Genomic DNA, 22,098 nt, shown 5'->3' with positions numbered 1-22,098 from the left:
TGATCACAGATTTTTTTTTGGATGAATATTTTTGTCCTTCCCCAGGTGGTAGCACACACTCGTGGGCAGCAGACAGGAACACTGCACTGGCAGGAGCAGGGCCAGACCAGTCAGTCATCACTGGGGCCTGTGACAAAGTGAGACACTTCATTTTCCTTCCCAGAGGTGGTACAGGTTATTCCCACAGGTGACACCTTTTCTGGACCCTTCTCCACATAAGAACCATGCCAGTTTTGGAGTCTCTTCTGAAATCAGTAGGACCTACAGAAAAAAACTTCCCTGGAACTAAAAGTCCACCGTGTTCACCACATTTTATGTTACAGGGATAGCTCTGAGAGCCTGAGGACTATGCCTTAAGTGTACTAGAAAACCACAAGACTTTCTGGCAGCTGGATGGACATAAGTGGGTGACATTAAATTCTCCTGGAACTTGAAAACCCAAACACCGGAAAAAGGCATTAAACACAACCTTTGCGTCTAATGCAGGAAATCTAAGTGTTTTATATGTTTGGGGGAAAATATTATAATAACAGTGATGCTGTTAAGAACAAGTTGTTGGGGTTTTTTTGCAATTTTAAACTTATTTATGCACACACTCATTATAAAAATTATCTCTGAGAAGGAAATTACTTGCATCAGACCTTAGCTCAACTGCAATTTTTTTTTAAATTTTTTTTTTTTTTTTTTTTTTTTTTTTTTTTTTTTTTTTTTTTTTAGAAATTGTCATTAGAACTCAGCATGGGGCTAATTTTGAGTTTAAACATACTTGTTAGAACTTGTGCTACTGGAAAGCCAGAAAGTTTAGCTGTCCAGGTTTAGGATGAGTGCTGCCTGGCTGGCTGCTTTTTCATTTTGAGATTAATTCTGTGTGAGTTTTCATATTGATTTTCACAGGAGCAGAAAGAAGCCCTTAAATTGGTATGTTTATAATAGTGACTCCTCAGAGAAGTTTAAAAAACTTAGCATGGAATTGCCTCTTTTTAGTGCAGTTAATCTCAACCTATCACCTCACCGGCAATGTTTTCTCACATTACGTTTTATTAGGATTTGCTGCTGGCTCTGCAGAAAAACACAACATAGAAGCAGAATCTGCTGACACACAGACCTTTCCTAACAAGTGACACAGATGCTACTCCAGCACTTCTTTGGAAAGCAGTAACATCTTACATGACTAATTGATTAGCATGGAAAAGGTGTCCCTCATTTGCTGTTCTGTTGGACACACAGAGTAACACAACTCCTCGCTAACCCAAACTGGCCCAGCAGGTGCAATCCTGTTTAAAATGCTGTTCAGCCTGAGTTATCTGTTGAAGGACACTAAATTCTGCTTCATGGGAAGGAAGGATGTGCCAGGGCATTGACCAAGCAATTTAAAAAAAAACAAAAAAACAAAACAAAACCAATCTTTCTAGGTGATCTGGTTCCTTCCCTTGTGTTTACAAACATGCCAGGTAAGCAATATAAGATAAAACACACTTTTCTGTTTACAGTGGGTGACCACTCTGAAGCCTACAGAGCTTGTACAGCCTGCAGCACCTTTGGACTGTGGAAAAAGTCTTAGCTTGAGGTGTCCCTCAGAGTCAAGCCACTGATTAATTGGATCCAACCCCCCCCCCCCCCAACAACTTCTTACTGGATAAAAATTAACCAAGCTCATCTTGCTTTGTTGGGTTTTTTGGTTTTTTTTAATGACAGGGGTTTGGAGGGCTCAGGGGAAAGGAGTTAGTGTGTGCCACTGAGCCATTAGAATCTCTCTTCTCTGACAGTGGGGGACCGAGAGTTGCTCAGAGTATCACAGGCAAAAACTCTGCAACTGCTGGAGGTTGATCATTCCTTTATTTCAAAACTGTAACTGTTACTTTACTTTGGGAGAAGTTATTAGGTGGTGCAAAACCCATTTTAACACAAGTCAGGTAATTAAATCAACTTCCTGAAACTTAGAGCATCTGAACACTTGGGACAATAATTTGACATTGTTTTATGAAAGCAGTTCTCAGCTGTATCGCCTAATTATTTGACACCTAATTCCTTAATCTATTTCCATGTTTCCAAATGCAGCTCAAGTTAACTACAGATTGTAGAAATCACTTCACCTAAAACAGTTTTCCAGCTGCTGGGCTGTGACAGGAGTGCAGAGCAGGCTACAGTTTTCCTCTTCGTGTGTGAAGAGAAATAAGTTGCTCCTACAGGCAGCGCTGTGAATACAAAATGTAAATATAAAAGGAATGTGTATATGAATAGTGCCATGTACAGGAGTATGAGTGGTTGTAGCCATAATAATTATCTCTGTAATAAATATTACTTTCATTTCCAAAGACCACAATTTGGGCTTGTACTGCAGCTCCTCACTGAAGTCCTTTGCATTCAGTAATCAAATAATTCAGGGCAACGATTTCTCCATAATGAAGGGCAGCAGTTGGCTGTGCACTGCTGAATCTCATTTCCATCAGAAAGATATAATTACAGCCTTACATTAATTTCTGGTTAGAAAACTGGGAATTATCAACACAAACAAATTGATACCAGAAACACTCATTTTTTAAAGTGCTTTTTGAGCTGCAAATTATGCAAAAATCGTTTGATCGTTAATTACATCAATCTCGCTTATCTTTGTCTCAGAATAGACACAGGCTAGACCTAAAGAAAAGCAGACTTATACAGTTACTAAATCTTCTGGAAAAAAAAAGCAACTGAATCCTGCATTTTTTACAGGGTATGAGATTCACATCCTGCTGTTTTCAATCAAACTACTCAGAGATTTTTCTCTGCTAGGAATAGAAATACACATTTAATAAGCATAAACCTAATGCCCCCTGTTGGTTATATACAGCTTAAACCCTCGCCTGTGCACACAGGGACTCCTCATCTCCTACTGCTGACTAGAGCATCCCACAGAACATTTAAGGTTTTACATGGGCACAGAGATTACGCTCCAGAATCACCTGAATTAATTTCTCTCCTCCCTCACAGGCACAGAGCCACATTCTGGTACATGAGATGCTTCTGTGCCTATAAAGCCAGCCCATACCACCAGAGTGCTCTGCAATATCCTGTCCTCAATCAATGCACATGGAAATTGCAGAATAATGGAATAATGGAATCACTGGGGTCGAAAAACACCTCTAGGATCACTGAGCCCAGCCATTAACCAGCACTACCAAGCCCACCACAAAACCACGTCCCCAAATGCCACATTTACACATCTTTTAAATCCCTCCAGGGATGGTGACTCTACCACTGCCCTGGGCAGCCTGTGCCATTGCTTGACATCCCTTCACTGAAGAAATTTTTCCTATTATCCAATCTAAACTTCCCCTGTCTCTCCTCGAGGCTGTTTCCTCTTCTCCTGTCACTTGTTACCTGGGAGAAGAGACCAACCCCCACCTGGATACAGCCTCCTTTCAGGGAGTTGCAGAGAACAGCAAGGTCCCCCTGAGCCTCCTGTTCTCCAGACTGAACAACCAGCAGTCATACAGCCTAGGGCCTCTGTGGTACCTGTTAGAAGAAGCCAAAATGTTAACTGTGGGTCAGATGCTTAAAACCAAACCTACTTGAGGTTTTTAGCTTTTCCAGAGCACATTTTGCTAGTTTCTGAGGAGACCTCCAAACTGAAAACTAACAGCATCTCCAGCTAGGTGTGTATTCTGTAGCCAGTTTAACCTAAATTTGTAATTGCCCTTTATTGAGAAAAGCCATAAGAAAAATTGAACAAGAATATACAAAATTAAGTGAAGGGTTTTTTTACCAAAATTTCTTTGACTAATAGCACGTTTTCTGTTGAGTGAATGTTGAGCACAGTGGTTCACCTGGCTCTGCACAGAAGATGCAGAGAGACTCCTGCTACCTGTAGTCTCAGGAGCAGTAAGAACCAATATCTTCAGAGGCAGGAATCCCTTCTGTGAGTGACAGGAGGCTGCTTGTACCCTTCTCTGTACCTTTGCCTTTCAGCAAGGACCACTGCCAGCCACAGCTGAACTCTCCCTGTGCCTCCTACCTGGCAGACACTTCCCCAGAGGAGATGCTGGACCAGTCCTCCATAGCTAGCTGAGCACTTTGTCCCTCAGAAAGACACCACTCAGTAGGGAATCATAGAACCATTTCAGCTGAAAAAGACCTTTAAGGTTGTGGAAGCAACAAATAGCTGAGACCTATGCAGCAGAGCAAAATGCAAAGATCATTCTCTTGTCCTGACCTAGAAAAAGCATCGGAATTGGAGGCACACAGTGGGAATTACCATCCTCTCACATTTTACTGCCAATGCCACCATTAAAGTTGTTACATTTGTGAGGATTCCTGTGCCATCCCTTCTTGTGTGAGCCTGTGATGTGACAGGCTCCAGGGGGTCATCAGAGAAAGGAAGCCCAGGGCTGGGTATCTGCAATGCCAGCCTCCTCCTAGGGCCATACAGATGGAGAAATTGCTGAGAGCCTAAGGGACTGTCAGTGTTACAGAATCACAGAACGGTTTGGGCTGCAAGGGGCATTAAAGATCACCTAGTCCCAATCCCCTGCCATGGCAGGGACACTTTCCACCAGGCCCGGTTGCTCCAAGCCCCATCCAGCCTGGCCTTGGGCACTCCTGGCATGGGGCAGCCAGAGCTTCTCTGGACAGCCTGTGCCAGGGCCTCACCACCCTCACAGTCCAGAAATTCTTCCTAACATCTAACCTAAGCCTGCCCTCTTTCAGTTTGAAACCACTGCCTCTTAAATCCCACTTCATTCCCTTACCTTAGCTCCAGGAGTAGCTACCTCTCCTTGGGGAACAGCCTCATTTCTGTCTTCAGATCAAAAGCATGCCAGTGGTATCAGGGTCAGGAGTGAGAGAGACAAACTGAATTCTCTGTGAAAAGACAGAACATTGAAATGCAGGGGAACACGAGGAGATATTCTGTAACTGCTGGCCAAATGAACCTCATCTCCCTCAGCCACAGGAGGCACAGCCAAAACCAGCACCTCTGCCTTGTCTTGCTTAAATCACCACAGCTATTTCTTGCTGCCTGCATTAACCCTCCACGCCTGGCTTGCAGAGCTACTCCTTACCTGTGCTGGGCACAGCTTTTCTCAAGCCATTCTCTTCACTCCCTGCCAGGCTGTAAGTGGCATCCATCCACTGAAGGAGTGCTGAGATCTCCGGGGACCCAGGATGGGAGCCCATGAGCCCCCCAAGTGCCATCCAGCCCTTTGGTGCCCTGCAGAGTAACAACTGTCACCAGCACAACCAGGCTTGTTTCTCCAATGTGTACTATTTGTCCCAGGAGGAGGGTGGGTTGGTGCTAACTCAACCACCTGGGTCTCATCCTACCAAGATCAGGGAGGCAGCTGGTGCAGGTTCTGATATTGCACCTTGGGAGCCAAGATTTGGGGTGCCACCCCTCCAGTCACCTCAGTTGTCTCTGGATTTGGCCAAAGCCAAGTTTCATACCCAAAGTCTCCCAGTTCCCCATCTCTGGCACAGCTGAGCTGAGCCAGAACTGTAAGTTGTAAGATATCCAGGTTCCTTCATTGCAGCAGCACATGAGAAAGATGGCGTGGCTGAAATTACAGTATAAAACATGGGCAATGGAGAACCAAGCTGTAAGCATTCCTTTGAATCAAATCCAGCAAAGCCTGCAACAATTTTCCAATATCCAGTTGCTCCTTCAAAAAAAAGCAAATGTAATTTCCTCTCTGCCCCTATTTGAAAACATCCTACATTAGATGATTTTGGGGATATTCATTAATGAAATATAAACCCTGTCAGTAGTTAGGCAACAAATTTCTGTTGCTGCTTTTGACATAAAAATATCTTTACGGAGCCACCCTTGAACCAGCATTATTTGAATGGAATTAAAATGTTATCCCTTTGATAGAGGTTTGGGGATATTTTTGCTCTTCCTGGCACTCTCCCCTCCTGTCTTTTTTTTAATAAATTCAAGAAATCACATCAGTGATAGGAGAGAGGCAAGACACTGCAAAGAGTATCTGGATTTATGTGTTAAAGTGTTTTGTGCAATCCAGTCTGACTTTATTCCATGCTGGGGAACCTGATGCTTATCCTCACACGTAGTTCTTTGTGACCTCCAAGGCCATGAAGATAAGAAGAGCAAAGCTTTTTAAAAAATGCAGTGTCATATCTCTGAAAGATTCCTGTAAATCTGCCTTTGAGGCTGAAGGGAGGGAAGGAGAATCCAACCGAACAAAAGCTTTAAAAAACACATGCGATACTCTACAAATCTGTGTAACCACTACATGAAACTGGAAGAAAAGGCAAGCAAAGAAACACCTGCAAAAGAGTGCAGAAAGTGGCATGTGATGCAAGCAAAAGATAAAGAAACTTTTGCAGCCTTCAAGGACATCAAGTGAAATGCAAAATGCTCAAAGTTGGCTTGGCTCGCTCTCTGCTTGATTTGAATTTCAAGCTCTGGTGTACAAAAAGCTTTGTCTCCATGCAAGGTTTTGAGGTCCTGCAGGACTGCCTGCCTGGATGCTGTTGCTTTGCAGCTGTCTGAAGCTTCCCTTGTCATCACTGTTTCACATTAAAATATATATTCTCCATTGCAGAACTTAGCAAATAGATTTTCAGCTGTTCTATCCCCTTCTTCCCCCTTGCTCCATCAGATTGTTTTCTTCAGGCTCCAAGTATATGCAGATTTAATGAGGAGATCTTTCAAAAATAATGCTTTCCTTAGAGAAAACAATAAGTTAAAAGCTATTTGTTGTCTAATGCTGTCAGATTTTTGCCAACAAAACCAGAAAACATAATACAATCAGAATTATCTATGCTGTAAAGCAAAACTGCCTGCCTCTTCTAAACCATTCTTTTGTCCTGGTTACATCAATTCCTGACACTGAAGTGTTTCCTTTATTTCAGCCTCCTTCCAGGTGATGCCCAATCCCATGAGCTGAGCAGAAGACTGGATGCACGTGATGGTTCAGATCACAGGCTCTGCAGATTCCCTGTGCCCTGCATTTCAGGCTCAGTGCTGGGTCCTCTGCCAAGTGCACCAGTGGCTCCCACATCCTCCCAGATCACACTGAGTATCTTTGCCTTTCCCTCCTTTTGCCGCCTTCTCTGTCTCCCTCCACTTCATGCTTCTACTCATCACTCTCCATTTTGCTCCTTTTCATGACCCAGACCCCTGATCTCTTGCCTCTTAAACTCCTCTTCTTGAACTTATCTCCTCCACCTGCCTCTTCCAGAGGTGGAACAGATTCAGAATGGATAAACACAACGGATTCAGAGAACAGCACTGCAACTGAGTGAACCACCAAGCTTAAACAAGGATATGATGTTTTAGCGAAGGGAAAAGAATATTCCCCTCTTTCATGTTCCATACACTGAGTAATAGTGATCGGGATCTGATGATCTTCACCCATCGCCAATTTTAAGAAGGTTTCAGGCAAAGCATTCTGTATTTTAGAAATGTGAATACATTGTGGTGATCTGTGAGCTGGCATTAGCAGACAGAGGAACAAGGAGCTGCGTCAGTAAGGAACACCCTTAAAAGAGATTAAAGCAACTTGATCTGCAGCATGAGCAGGTCTGTCTGCAGTTACTCTGTTGCCTTTGCCTAGGAGGATGAAATACACCTAGTAATTGGACATTAAATAACACAATTCTGCTTTTAAGTATAAAATTTCTAATCCTACATTGCACAGTCTGCACAGAGACTCGGTGTAGAAAATATTGCATCAAATTCTTTTTATTCCAATCTTCTATGTTTTTTCTAACTCCATCTACTAGTTTATTTCTCAAATCTTGCAGCTTCAGGTTACCCTTATGTTCTGAATCCTGTTTCAGCCCCATAAATCACAGAATCACAGAATGGTTTGGGCTGAAACGGACCTTAAAGATCATTTCATTCCAATCCCCTGCCATGGACAGGGACACCTTCCACCAGACCAAGTTGCTCAAAACCCCATCCAACCTGGCCTCAGACGCTTCCAGGGATGGGGCAGCCACAGCTTCTCTGGGCAGCCTGTGCCAGAGCTTCACCACCCTCACAAGGAAGAAGTTAATACAAAATCTAAATCTACCTTCCTTCATTTTAAAGCCATTCCCCCTTGTCCATCTCCCCGCGTGATCTAATCCCTCTCCATCCCCTCTGTGCCCTGCATGCAGGAGCTCTGTGTCACACACCTCCCCAGAGCACCACCCCTTCTTCCCCTTTGATGCTGCAAATCCTACTCCCTCTCCCCAGCGCTCCCCTATAACCTGAGAACCCCCTGGAAGTGAAACGACCCAACCCCTTGCAGTGTTTACATCAATCCAGCAGCTCTTGGTGGAAATCATTTGAGCAGCTTTGGTTTATATCCTTGTGAGGTTTCTTAAACTGCTGCCCAGCTCTGATTAATTTGTCAAGCCCCTGGACTTTCTGTATTACTCCCTATTCCCTTGTTAACACAGCTTCCAGAATGTTCTTGGCTTTTCACAGCTGCTTTGCATTCTGGACATTTTCCCCAGGTTCACAGGGATACCTGAAGCTGATCTCTCCAAGTAACTCAGACCCTGTGTGCAAGGGTGACTCTGGTCCACCCTGATTTTCCATTTCCTCCAGTTTTCTTAGCTAAGACTATCTCAAATGGCAGATTTTGAGGAATTAATATGAATCTGGAGCAAAAGTAAATTTTGCTGGAAATTCACCAAGCTCCAAGGAACATATCTTATACATCCCTGCAGGACATCTCATATTTCTTCATGCTTTTCCCAGGCTCTGAGGGACCAGCATGTCAAACACAGCACGCAATTCTGCCTGGGCCATCAGAGGCAGAAGCTGAGTCCTGCTTCCTTCTGAGCAGATTTCTATAAAAGAACACAGAAGACCTTAATAAATAATAGAAAAATTGGTAAATTTTCCTGGAGGCTGTTGGTGAAAAATAGGCACAGCCTTATGTTACGTCCTTCTGGGATTCCTTAAGCAGCTGTCCAGTTCAAATTAACGGAAGACATTTGTTAAGGCAACGTGTCTTCTTAATTTGTAGTTTCCTTTTTTGAAAGATGTTTTGATTAAATGGTTTTTCACTTATCAAACTTGAAGTCTTGAGTATAAAATTCAGGGGGGGGGAAAACCCAAAAGGGAATGATGTATAGGTTTATTTTTGACAGCTGGGATATTTTCCAGGCGGGCTACCACAAGACAGGGTGCAAATACACCCCTCCAGGTGCATCAGTGTGACCAGAGCTAATCCAAATAGCATCAGGTGAGGGCAAGAGCCTCCCAGCACAGCTAAACCAGATTATTTAGGCATCTGCAGAGAGCCTTTTCTTCCCTAACACAAAGCTCAGTACTTTTTTAGCCAAATTGAACCCATCAAAGAACTCCCACTTTGTCCTGACAGTGGCTGTACCAAAGAGCTGGAGAAGTCACAGCTGGGGGTCACAACCTCTTGGGGGTCCACTGATTATTTCTAATATAATGTTCTCCAAGACTTCTACAGCCAGATGACCCCATGTAAGTGCTGCAATGGCCTGAACCATTTATTTAAACTTCCCACTGGACTGCTGCTACCACGTGCTTCTTTCACACTTCCCTGGTCCGAACACTGTGGATGCCAAAATGACTGGGATTGAGGAGAAGGATATGGGGTTGGTTCTGATTCCCTGGCAGCAGTGAAAAACGATAATTTGGGCAATCTGATTAAATCAGGTATGTGAAACTAACCCACTGTTTTTCCTGCCTTTGAGAGCAGCTCTCACGAAGAATTCCATCAAGAGAAAGTCAAGCCACAAATGAGCTCATACGACCAGAGCCAACCACAAACAGTTTACTGCTCTGATTGTTGTTTAATTAAATTTGTGAACCAGTATTAAGCTTTTAAGGGATTTTCATGAGGTTTTGTCACATGCCTTTTTAATTTTTAGTGGTTACTTTCAAAACGTGACAGTTTCCAGAGTCACCTGGGGTGTGCCTAACTGCAGCACCTTTCTGTTTCAATACGCTCCATGATTTTTGTTTCATCTGCAAACTTTGTCATGTAGATTACCATATCAACAAACTGGTTTGTTTTCTGCTGTGTTCTGCACCCAAAGTAGCTCCAAAACCAGGTGTGTTGCTGCTGAGAAACATTTTCGAAGCAACACAGTTTTTGTGGTTTCATGGCACAGAATAAAACCACGAGGACAAAAACCTGAGATACTGCTGCAGATAAAAGACTGATTTTCCTGTTTCCAGCACTGACTGAGAACAGGCATATGGGAAGGAATACAAGCACCTGACAGTCCTATGAAGGTACAGTCCAAGGTTAGTCTCCAAAACTGAATTTTTGCACTCCAGGAGTTTCTTAAGGCAGAGATGTTTCCTTTACATTTAATACTAACAGACAGCTTCTTCCTCTGTGAGTTTGTCTAGCTGCTCTTTGAGCACTGAGCCAAATATCTGAACCAAAAGTTCTGGCTTTTTGTTTGTTTGTTATAGGAAATCTGAGGGCAGCAGCTGCCATCACGACTGATTCTGAGGAAAAAAAATCTCATACAAAAAGAATAATGAAGCTCACAAAGGTTTATTATTTAACAAGGCCAAGTGCGACATCCTGCACATGGGTCAGGGCAATCTGAGGGCAGGTTTAGATAAGGAATAAATTCTTGATTGTGAGGGTGATGAGGCCCTGGCACAGGTTGCCCAGAGAAGCTGTGGATGCTCCATCCCTGGAAGTGTTCAAGGCCAGGTTGGATGGGGTTTTGGACAAGCTGTTCTAGTAGAAGGTGTCCCTTTCCATGGCAGGGGGTTGGAACAAGATGATCTTTAAGGTCCCTTCCAACCCAAACCATTCTGTGATTCTTTATTCGTGGACTTGGCTTCCAGGAAAACACAACCAAAATGAACAGACCTAAACAAGCATTTCTCAAAGACCTAACTTTTACACATGTAAATGACAAGTTGTACATAACAAGACAATTTTTTGTAGCTCCTCCTGGTAATTTCCAATAAACATCCTTAAGCTTACTGGGGAAAAAAACAAATACCCAAAAAACCCCACCCCAACTGAAAATTCTAACTGCAGACAGTGTTTGCTTTTTTTAGTTTCAACAACAACAAAAAAAGCACCCTATTTCAATCATCACTACCAAGTTCTGTTTCAGAGGACAAGAATATCCCATAGAAAGGAAGGTTTCAGGGATATAATGTCACTTCATGGGTTTTGGTCTTTATTCACTGTTTGCAAAACATATTTTTCCGAAGTGAATTAATTTGGTGTGGTTCCCTAAAACCGAAGTAACCCCCAGCTCCTGACTCCTCCTGAGACAGTCACTTTAACACCAAAATACAGTGAGAGAGCCAAGGACAGAGAGCCAAGCATCTGCCATTGCTGGGGCATTTATTACTTCACAAATGCTGTTAAGCCCAAAAAAAAGCTAATTTATGCCTGAAAACTCCTCTTTCTAATTGCCTTCCCCTGACAGAAACCAACTGACCAAGAAATCTGCATGGGGCATATTTTCTCTTGGTCTGTACTTAACCACAGTGGCGTATTTCTATGGGAACATCACTATGTTTTATACATGTGCTGGTGCTGCCACGAGCTTTGCTCACTATTGCTTCCAAAAGCTTCTGGTCAGAGCCAGGCACAGCTTTTCCTCTCTGAGCACTCACAGCTCCACACAGACACGGTGTGGGACACATCCTTTGCAGTGTTTACTTGTGCAAATGCAGGACTTCTGAAGGGATAAACAACTGGTTTCCCCCTTTCCAGCTGTATAACTCCAAGCCTTTGCACAGATGCATCCTTTACGTCTTATTTCAAATGAATTGGCAAACCTTGAAGGGAAAAGATGCTTTTGGCATCTCTGAATCATAATGAGATATGTTTCTTTTAGACGTGCAGCTTTCTGGTGGCTGTAAAGATCGTTGCGGTCTGGTCTTTGATCACACACTCAGTGCAGACACAAGCTTGAGGTAAGAGTTTTAATATCAGTTCCACATAAGGAAAGAGGCCACCCAGAAGGGCCAGATGAGCCTTGGACCCTGGTTTGGAAGAGTAGATGCCTTTTTAATTTTATATTATTATATTATATCACTATATTATGATATACTTTGTGTTATGTTACGTCATGTTATACAGTAATACAGGAAGATTTATAGACTCAACTTTTACTCTCAGCTCCCTGAAACCTCTGTTTGTTAAAGGAAACTAACATTTCATTGAGACTGGTTTTTCTTCGTATTATAATAATGCTGCATTCTTATTGAATGCTTTCTTTAAATCCTCTATTGTGTTAGTCAAGCTGTCTTTGTTTGAAAGACATGAGGTTATTGGTCCTGCTTGTGAAGGAAGACACACTGAGGGATCAATTGCTTTCCTTATGCAATAAGCTGTCTGTTCTCATCTAACTGCTGCTGCCTTTGCTCCTACAGGACCTGTGCCCCTCGGTTTTGGCAAGCAGGAATTGCCATCAGGCTTCCATGGCCTTAATATTCACTTTCCTTTTGATTTTTCATCTTTTGTTATGGTTCATCCATACAGTCTATTGGAAAAATTTTGATTACCTAGGGGGCTGTTGCTCATCCAAAAGTCCTTTTCTTGCCATGTCTGTGGCCAGCAACCTTCCCACGTGTCCCTCTGCAGCCTTCGATCCACACCAGGAGGTGACAGAACAACATCTGGCACTTTGCAGGTTCGGTGGATAACACAACCTCAGTTTCCCCAGGGCTCACAGCTGAGGAAGACCTCGGGGCCAATGTCCCATGAGAGCATTTTCTGAGGTCAGGAAGGACAGAAATAGTGACTGCTGCTAGCTATGGCATGGAAACCTGCTCCAGACTTCAGCAGAAGGGTAAACAAGATACCCAGAAATGGTGGGATTTGGGAAATTTTCAGGCAATTTGGTGCTGTTCTCCAAAATGATCTTCCTGTGCTTTTCTTCTCTGTAAAATGTTTCTACCACAAACCCTCACCTAAGCACCCAAATTAGGGAATAAGTTACACCCCTTGCCTAGTTAATAGATGTAATCAAACTGCTCACCACTGCAACTGAAGATTTTACCTATACAGACATAATTCTGTTTCAGGATATTTGAAAACTGCCAAGGGACAAAGATAAGCAAGCACAGGATGTGAGAAAAAACCCACACATTTCATCCAAACTGCCTGTTGGGCAGGGTATTGCACTTCATCATCTTCCTGAGGTAATTTTGGGTTTTTTTTAAGTTTTCCCACACAACCACAATGGAGCTGTCAGTGCAGCTTTACACAGATCCCCAGTAGGTGTAAGACAGTGTGATCTCCAATAACTCTGTGTTCATGGAGGACTTGGCCTAAGGTGTTAAAATATTTACTGCAGAGAGATTTGTAGATCTATTATAATTACATTTTATCTACTGATCAAACCTCTGACTGTTCCTAGTGCCTTAATTACTAAACTTGGATTTCTTCCAGGAAGAGATAAACACCAGTAGACAGATGGGGAAGAAAAAAAAAAAAAAGGTAATTTAACATTTCCCTGGAGAAACAACAGAGAAGAAAACATTTAACAATAACCAAAATTAAGACTAGATTAAGATGTTCAGTAGTCATTCTTCATAAACAAAATCAGACACTGGAAAGGGATACAAGCCATGTTACAGCTTCATGTACCCAGCTGGTCCCTGGTGCCCACTCACCCACCAAGGTTCCTCTTGCCCACCAAATAACTCTTTTTACTGGACTTTTGGCACTCCTTATGGATAAAAATCCCATGGATTATTCAAAGGCCTGGTACAACACACCAGTGGGAAATTTTTCTTGTAATTCCACCTGAGGTTTCACCTTCTGATCATCACAGCTTTGTCTTTAAAAGCTCTGTGACCTGCTGGCTGCAGTTCTGTGACACCATAGGAGTTCACCAGTTTCCTTGCAATAATTTGTTCTGTGTTTCAGCTGGGGATGGAAATTAAACTTGAGGTAACACACAGGTAACTCATATTAATCAACACAACTTCCCAATGCTGCAGAGAGCCATGACAAGCTTTCCTGTGAACTAAAGTCAGGAGGGCAAAAAAACATAAAGGAATTTTGCAAGGCAGTTTCCACGGAACCCTTCTTTCAGTACCGGGGTGTCTGGCATGAGCAAGAGCTCCAGGAAATCTGTTCCAAGTCCTTTCCTGGATGTGTATCACACACACACATGCTGCTGGCTGCTGGAGAGGAGTTTTCCATAAAGACCTCACATGTGCACACTCAAAAAATCCCAACCTAAACAAAACACTGCTCTGCCCACACTTTTCCTACCCAAAGAGAAGCCAAGAGCACAATCTAAACATACTCAAGAGCTGGTTTATTTGCTGTGCTGTTGCAAGGTGCTCAGGGAAGGGAAGGACATGCCAAGCTTGCAGACACTGTGTTGGCTGCTTCAAGATGTGGTGTGGGATATCTTCCAGCTGGTGGCTTTCACTTTGCTGCCAAAGGCCTGCAGATTAATTTTTAAGGGGTCACAAATGGTAGAAAGGGAATAAGACTAATATCAGAGCATTTAAATGCACTTCTACAGAAAATAGTCCAGGAACCTGTCTATGAAAAGTGCTGAAATAACCCTGTTGTTGAAAAACAATGTGGGAATGTTCCCTATCCCCATATCAAACCCCTGATATCAAATCCCAGATTTGGTATGAAGAAGGAAGATGAGGGTGTGTTGCCATGCAGTCTCCTCTGCTCACCTACCCCCCACTTCCCAGGGGGATGAACTATCCAAACTCAGCTGAAAGCAAGTTCAGCCTGAGTCTTACCAAGCCCCCAAACACCAGCCAAGAACACCGTGTGCATGTGGAAAACAGGGACTGAGGGGGGAAAAATCCCACTGTACTGTCATAGGTGGACAGGCAGTGTCAAGAGTTCAGTTTATGGGTATGAGCTGGCTGTTAGAAGAGTTGCCAAATCATATGTGGGGCAGAGATTTCACTTCTTACGTGGTCATTCCTTCAGTGTGAAGTAATTAACCAAATCTGGACCCCATCCCTGCACAACACCCAAACTTGCCTCTTCCTGACTTAATTCAGTTGCTCATTTTGCTATTCCTGCTGCACAGTATGAAACCATAAATCCTATTTCCTGGAAAAGTAGAGGACAATTCATACCTTGCTCATCATATAGGACAAGACAGACATAATTTAAATACAGATGTTCTGAAGATGATGCATCTGAGGCATTTTTTCAGAAAATCAGACTTAGCTCTAAAACCATCTGGAACTTGAAAATGAGTACATATTTCCCAGTTACATCATTAGGGTTTCAAAAATAGTCCATTACATCAGATACAAACTAATTTACCTGCATTATTAGTCTTCATTAGTTGTATTACTAATCCTCTCAGGAGACTCAGCTGTGAACAGCAACCACTACGAGCAAGGCTAAGTGCAAATAACATCAACAATTATCTTTTTACCTGTTTTTGACATTTATAGAATTTATGCCAAACTCATCCCAAGAACAACACAAAAATGACACCCTGGGTCAGTTCAGTCCCCTCCCCTCAAATCTTCAGTCAATACTCATTTTCTTAGACAGATTGCCTGTTTCCTCTAATTAAGCACATTCTATCTCAGACACCACACATTAAACATTATTTAACATTTAAATATATCCTAGAATTTCCTTTTAATTTTTTTTCTCTATCCAACTGTCTCTCTTGGTCTTTGCAGCACCATCAGCTCTTTCCAAGGGAGCAGAAATGAAGCAAAATCTTAATCCTAGGAAACATCTTGCTGCCTGCCTTCAGGAGGTATCTAATGGAATTCCATCCCCTGGCAAAGGAGAAGGCTCCAGCTTTCATGTGTTTTGTAGATTATTGTGGAGCTGTGCATTTCTTTGTTTCCCCAAAGCCAAAGAGAAATGTCCCCTGTTTCCTCAGCAGATTGTCACTGCTATATTCTCTATACCTTCAGAGCCAGCTTCAGAGGGCCAGCAACCTGCCAGCCTGAATTATGGATGGCCTGACTGCTCAAACATCACTTGACTAGGTTTTATTTAAAAAGATAACTCCATGGGATAGGGCAAGCCAGCCAATTAACCAATAGTAAAAGAAATGTGTACCTTTTCCTCATGTCCTTTTCACTGACTTAGGATCTGGGCCAAGATTCTCTATCATTTTGAAAAGACTACACATATTCTTATCAACACCCTGTTTCATAAAGTGTAATTTGCTCAGTCTCTGCTCTTTCTGGGTAGTCAGTGTCGATTAATCATCTTCAAGTAACACCCTGTGGTTGATTTCTGCTATTTATTTATTTGATGTTTCCTATTAACAGGGACAGATGCTCTCCTGAGTTGTTTTAGAAGTGTTGCAGCACTAAGTCAGTGGGATTATTACCAAAAGAGAGGAGTGTTTGCACCAAAGGCTGTTCAACACCTCCAGGATATTCCTAAATACCCAGTCACGCCAGTGCCGCTGGGGCAGCGTTGTTGTCACTGCCCACTTTCACCTCACTTTTATTTAGATATATTCTTAGCATGCAAGATGTTGTTTCCTTAGTCAGGGCCATTTTGTCAGCTACAAAAGAAAGAAAAAAGTGACTGTGTTTGTCTTGTGAGATGACTTCCCAGCTATGGTTTGTTAAAAGTTAAAATAGATCTTGCTGTGATCACAGTCCTTCCTAACCATGGGGTCCCAGGGGTTCTCCACTACCAGGGAACACCAGGACACAAGAGTGCTGAAGGCTGTACCCCTGATGTCACTGAAAGCAAAGGATTAATTTTCCTAAGCAACCCTTGGGTCAGTTCCCCAAGATCCAAGGTGAGTGTACTTTGCAGCTGATCTCAGCTGTTTATTGCACACCACTAAACTGACAGGTTTTTCCAAAGGACTTCCCTTTATACTTCGGGTGACCCTACAGTCAAATCTTCCACATTGTAAGTACTCTTTTAGGGAGAAAAGGAGAATACCTACATAACTGAGCTGCAGTCTGTCCTGTCAGCTTCCCATTAAATTGTCCCCAATACTCTGTGAACTTGGCTGCAGTTCCTGTTCATTATGTCTGCAGACACCTGATGGAGAGCTCTCTGTAGTGGAAATATTTGGCAACTGGGCTTTGTGACCATTTTTTCTGCTGACTTAATTTCTTCTGAGCAAATACTGAAGGAATGAAGAAGAGATCTGTTTTAAATAATGAGGATATTTGACTTGGGAACATGATGCAGCTGCTTTAGTATTAAGAAAAAAATAATCACTTTAAAATGATTTTGTCTGTCACATGGGAAAACACTGCAGAAAGGCACTGGGAAGAGAAAGCTACTTGCCATTAGCAAAGGTTGCTGAAAACTTGTAGTGTGAAGGAAAGAACACAATGAGGGAAAGAACTCAAAGAGGGACTTTATTTGGCAACCTTTATCATGAGCCAGTGTGTGCCCAGGTGGTCAAGGGGGCCAGTGGCACGTGGCCTGTACCAGCAATAGTGTGGCCAGCAGGACCAGGGCAGTGATCCCCTGTACTGGGCATTGGTGAGGCCACACCTCAAATCCTGGGTTCATTTTTGGGCTAAAATATTCCCTCACCTTCAGGAATTCAAGCATCCCTTTTACTTCCTTCAGTGTGTTGACTTGTATGGCCATGCACAGGACTCACATTTCATAGCAAGGGGCTAAGGTTGAGCCACAATCCTACACTGTAAAGAGGGAACCTCAGGAACCACTGCAATACCATCACAATTCCTGCTTCATGTTAAATAAAAAAAGTATTTCACACAATGGTGTATGTCAAGAGTGTTAGAAACTGAAATTCATTATGACAGGATGATGGGATTTTCCCAAACTTTCATTTTCTAAGCTGTGAGGAACAGAAACTACAAACACAGGTCCAAGATAGCAATGGTACATTTGGATTTAAGCATTTACTTTCCTTAATGCAAAGATGGGCAAAGGGAAAATTATAAAGTTATTAATGATACAAATGTCTTCTGAATTCTCTGTACTTTTGCCTTGTGTTATGTTTTGAACAACAAAAAGGATGCAGTTGTCAGCAGCACGAAGATAATCGTTTTCATAGGGGATGTTTGTGTCTAGCATAGCTTATTAAGAAAGTTTATATAAGCATTGTGTCCCCATACCTAATCCACCAAAATAGGTCAATCAAGCAATGCCAAAGAAAAAGAAACTTTTTTTAAAATAAACTGTTTGGGAATTTAATTCAGTTTTTATTAAACTACAGGGTTCTTTCATTTTTTTTTAAATGCCAGGGATTAATGTGGATATGATAGAAGCTACATGTCTGACTGTGGCCTGTCAGTTCTTTCAGTCCATCAGTGCATTCCAGAAAAGGCAGGTTTGGCTTTTCCACACAGGGAGATGGAAAGCAGTACAAGTAATGCCCCTCTGCCAAAATACTAAAATACCAGCAGCCAAATACCCAAATGTTTGGATTCTGGTGATGCTCCAGCATGTGCAAGATGTTTTTCTCCCTGCAGCCAGGCCTGACCGAGCCACCACTGCTTCCACCCACCCTCTGCAAAGGTGGGATGCTGCTGCTGGCACAGCCTTTTGCTGCTGCTTTGTTATCTCTCTGAACATTCAGGTCTTACCACTGCTGTTGTTCCTGTTTAATCCTTGGGATGACTCAGAATAGTTGCTACAATGCAATATCAGTTTGCTGTTTCTTTGCATAAAATGACTTGTGTTGCACACCAGGAGAGTAAACAGAGTACCTCTCACTTTTAAAAGTGGAAAATGAGGGTCTGGGGAACCATAAAACCATCAGTCTGGAAAGACAATAGCACAAATTATTAAACAATCTGTTCATAAACACCAGGAGAACTATAAAGTGATTTTAAAAAGCTAGAGTGAATGTCAAGAACACGTTGTACCCAACCCAAACTCATTTCCCTCTTTGACAGGATGAGTGGGAAAGCAGGAGGTGGTAGATGTTGGATGTCTTAATTTCAGTGATGAGAAACAAGGGAAGTGTGGTTTCCAGGAGCCTGCAAAAAGGTGTCCCTACAATCTGTCCTCAAACTGAGAGCACACATTACCCCTGGACTCCTGAAGTGGTCCATCCTGCTCAATTGCACTCAGTATTTCCATTCATCATGTTAATGATGCAAAGTAAAGCTTCAGAAACGTGCAGGTGGCCTCAGTTAAGAGGGTCCTACCCACCAAGGAGGGCAGGACATGCCCACAGACAAACCAGAACCAGGTGTGACCAGGCAGGGCCGAGAGACAGGACACTGGTGGGGAAGAGGATGCACTCCCCCACCGTGCTTATACAGCTGTGCCAGACCATTGATGCATCATCCGCCACATACCCCTACAAATACAACTTTTAAGTGTTCAAAGTGTAAATTAGGGTTAGCTGTCAATGTAGCCTAATTAGAAATTAGTCACTTTGTCTACCGTTCACTGCCTTGACAGCTTCTCTGGCACCCTCTGCAAGGGAAACATCTACTGAGAATAAAAACAAAAAAAAAACCCCCAAGATATCTAACATTGGCTGTGAGTAATACCTTATTTAAGCAAGAAAATGTGTCCACAGGCCTGTCCCATGCTGTTATATATCTCAGAGCAGTTGGCAATAAATATCTGGCTGTATGTTTAAGGAAAGCAGCGGCAGCTGGGAACATTGACAAGTGAGCTCCGTTTCCCTGTTATTTACTGTTGAGCAGAGGTATTGATAAGAGAGCTGGAGGGAGGATGCACATTTCTCTCCATCTGCTTTATTATACCACTGTAAGGCACAGCATGAGGGTCTCTGTAGAGTCAAGTGGAGAAAATAATAACTAGGTTTTAGATGAGAAGGAATTTGACTTGCAATTCTTCCATCCCAAACTGATCCTACCATGCCTTTCAGAGATGTGGTGTCACATGTGAAAACCTTCTGCCAGACCTTTTTTCTCTTCCTCACCTGAGCCACAGGATAATTTGGTCCCTTCCCATGGTGCCCATGGCTTTCAGAGTCTCTTCCTGGTTTAGGTATTTATTAAAGACAAAGTCAGTCTGACACCTGAGGCAATCAGTGGGAAGCCTGAGGGGAGATGTCTGTCTCCTCTCCAGGGAAGCTTGTCCCAATTTGCTAGAGCTTAGAGCAGTTCAAATCTCAGTTGAAAGACTTTATTAGTGTGCAGGAGGGGAAAGCTCATCAGCAGTCACTGAACTGGGTATCCCAGGGTGAGATGGTGGAGTTGCACCGTGAGCAAGCAACCTCTGAATATCCCTCCTCTACTCAGTGTCCCCACAGCTCGCCTGGATCTGCGTTCAGGGTAAGGGACAAGGAGCTCAGTGCAGCCTTAAGTTCCAGGGATTTTCTACAAGACTTCTCTGGGAAGTTTGTCTGTTGGGGGAAACAACATCAGCGTGAGCTGGGACCCCTGCCTTGGCCCTGCTTCCACGTGTGGGACAGGGCAGGGTCTCCCTGGGATCTGTCTAGCTGGAGGAAAGGGCACTCGAGCTGCCTTGGAAATGATAAGCCTCTGTCAGCACTTTTGAGATAGCTGCATTCTTTACTTACACTTTTCACCTTTGATTTTCAAAGATTTATTCACAGGAAGAAAAATATCATTACCCTCATTTCACAGCTACAGATTAACAAAATTGCAGCGAAGTTCTGGGAAACACAGCAGGAGATCATCTGGGTCTGAGGCAGGGAGACACCCCTGGGTAACCCAGAGTCAGAACAAAGTACCACTGGGGCTCGACTCTGTGCTGTGTCTCATGACCTGCTCCAACAGAAGGGTAGCAAAAAATCCCCTGCTTTCCCCAAAAGGACCACTCCCCAGTTAGCAGTCCCACAGGATATGTCTGATGAGTCGTCTCAGGACAGGTAGTGGAATGTCTTGTGTTAGTACTATGACCATGTTTTTGCCTCACATGTATTTTTCTCATGTTACTGGTAACACCTTAGGGCATTGGAATGGGAAGAATTCAAACTTTGCTTTCACTGCTTACTCTCCTGACTCCCTTATTCAGATTTAGGCAAGTCACCATCGGCTTTGCTTAACATCCATATTCATTTTAATTTCACATTCCTCTCCCCTCACCCGATGCCATGCTATTTGCAGAAAGAATTAACCACAGCCAGACCAAACACGCTGTTGAGCAATGAAGATGTTTCTGTGCCTGTCACATTTCAAACTTGCTCTCACTCACCACAAAACCCACGGAAGGAGGATTACAGAGGAAGGGAAAATCAGCGGCCACAGCCCAGTCATTGGTTCACAGTCATTTCCTACCATCAGTTCAGTTTCTTACCCTTGCCGTATTGGGGGAAAAAGGAATCCTGCAGGGATCCTCGTCTGTACTTTCATCTGAGCTAGATAACCTTCAGCAAAGGGAGCAACCATCTCCCCCCTCTGCTGGCACGGGAAGAGCAGAAAATGGATCTGCAGTGACCACTAGGTGGGGAGAGAAACTTATTGTCCTTAAATCCCGTGGAGAAAACGCAAGCTGCACGGTGTGCTCTCCCTCCAAACCCTCAGCGTTTAACCTGACCTTTTCCTTCCCTTCCCAGCTGCAGATGAGTGGTGGGGGCCATGAATTCGATGTGATTAGAGGCAAAAAAAAATCCTTCAGTATGATCTGCAGATTTCATTTATGGTCTGTAGCTTTTCTGGACTCTGTTGCAATCCCTGAGATATCGGATCTTAAATTTGTTGATGATGCAGGACTAAGTTTAATATTATGTACAGGAAATGTTGGGCCAAAGTAATTTTTAGGGGTGAGTTCCTTACTGACAGATTTATTTGCCAGAGGGACTTGGACTATTGTGTATTTCTTTGGGAAGGTACTTAAAAAAAGAACTGGGTTTGCAACTTGTGAGTCCTAGGAGAGAATGATCAAATTCAGAGAGTTTAAGAAAGATGACTGAAGAGATGCAAGATATGAATTATCTCTCCAGTCATCTCAGAGATGCCAGTATTACCTACTTCCAAAGATTCAGTCATCTAAATTCTCATTAGATAAGTGTTTACAGGGGTGCCTGGGGTCTGGGGGGGGAGGTCAATCTCCCTAAAGTCATCGATCCTTCTTCTGGTTGGCAGCCAAAAGCCCCAAGTCAGCCACTTTTGTTCAGCTGGCTGGCATGAATCTGAGCCTGTGTGCCTAAATGCTGCCTTGCAGAGCACCATGGACCCTCGCCGTGTTAGCTCTAGACAGAAATGCAGGCTTCACAATTTTCCTGTGAAGGCAGACACAGCTGGTGAAGGTGCTCAGCACTGCTCTGGCCAGACCC

At 43.2% G+C, this 22,098-nt stretch overlaps 2 long non-coding RNA genes across 2 annotated transcripts in view; one reads left to right on the top strand and one right to left on the bottom strand.

Moving 5' to 3' along the window:
- Positions 1-1,828: 1,828 nt before the first annotated feature.
- Positions 1,829-22,098, bottom strand: part of LOC138111936 (uncharacterized) — a 34,424-nt gene continuing 14,154 nt past the window's right edge. Inside the window, exons 3-5 of the long non-coding RNA XR_011151502.1 lie at positions 4,728-4,839; positions 3,385-3,495; positions 1,829-2,195 (exon numbers count right to left, since the gene is read on the bottom strand). This is a non-coding gene — a long non-coding RNA (uncharacterized lncRNA). The remainder of the gene's footprint in view (positions 2,196-3,384; positions 3,496-4,727; positions 4,840-22,098) is intronic.
- On the top strand, positions 9,906-13,096 carry LOC138110891 (uncharacterized). Its single transcript, XR_011151145.1, has 3 exons — positions 9,906-10,219; positions 12,592-12,750; positions 12,986-13,096. It is a non-coding gene; the product is annotated as an uncharacterized lncRNA (long non-coding RNA).

Source organism: Aphelocoma coerulescens, chromosome 5, assembly GCF_041296385.1.
Source record: "Aphelocoma coerulescens isolate FSJ_1873_10779 chromosome 5, UR_Acoe_1.0, whole genome shotgun sequence".
Lineage (NCBI taxonomy): Eukaryota > Metazoa > Chordata > Aves > Passeriformes > Corvidae > Aphelocoma > Aphelocoma coerulescens.
This window is presented reverse-complemented; position numbering and strand designations above follow the sequence as displayed.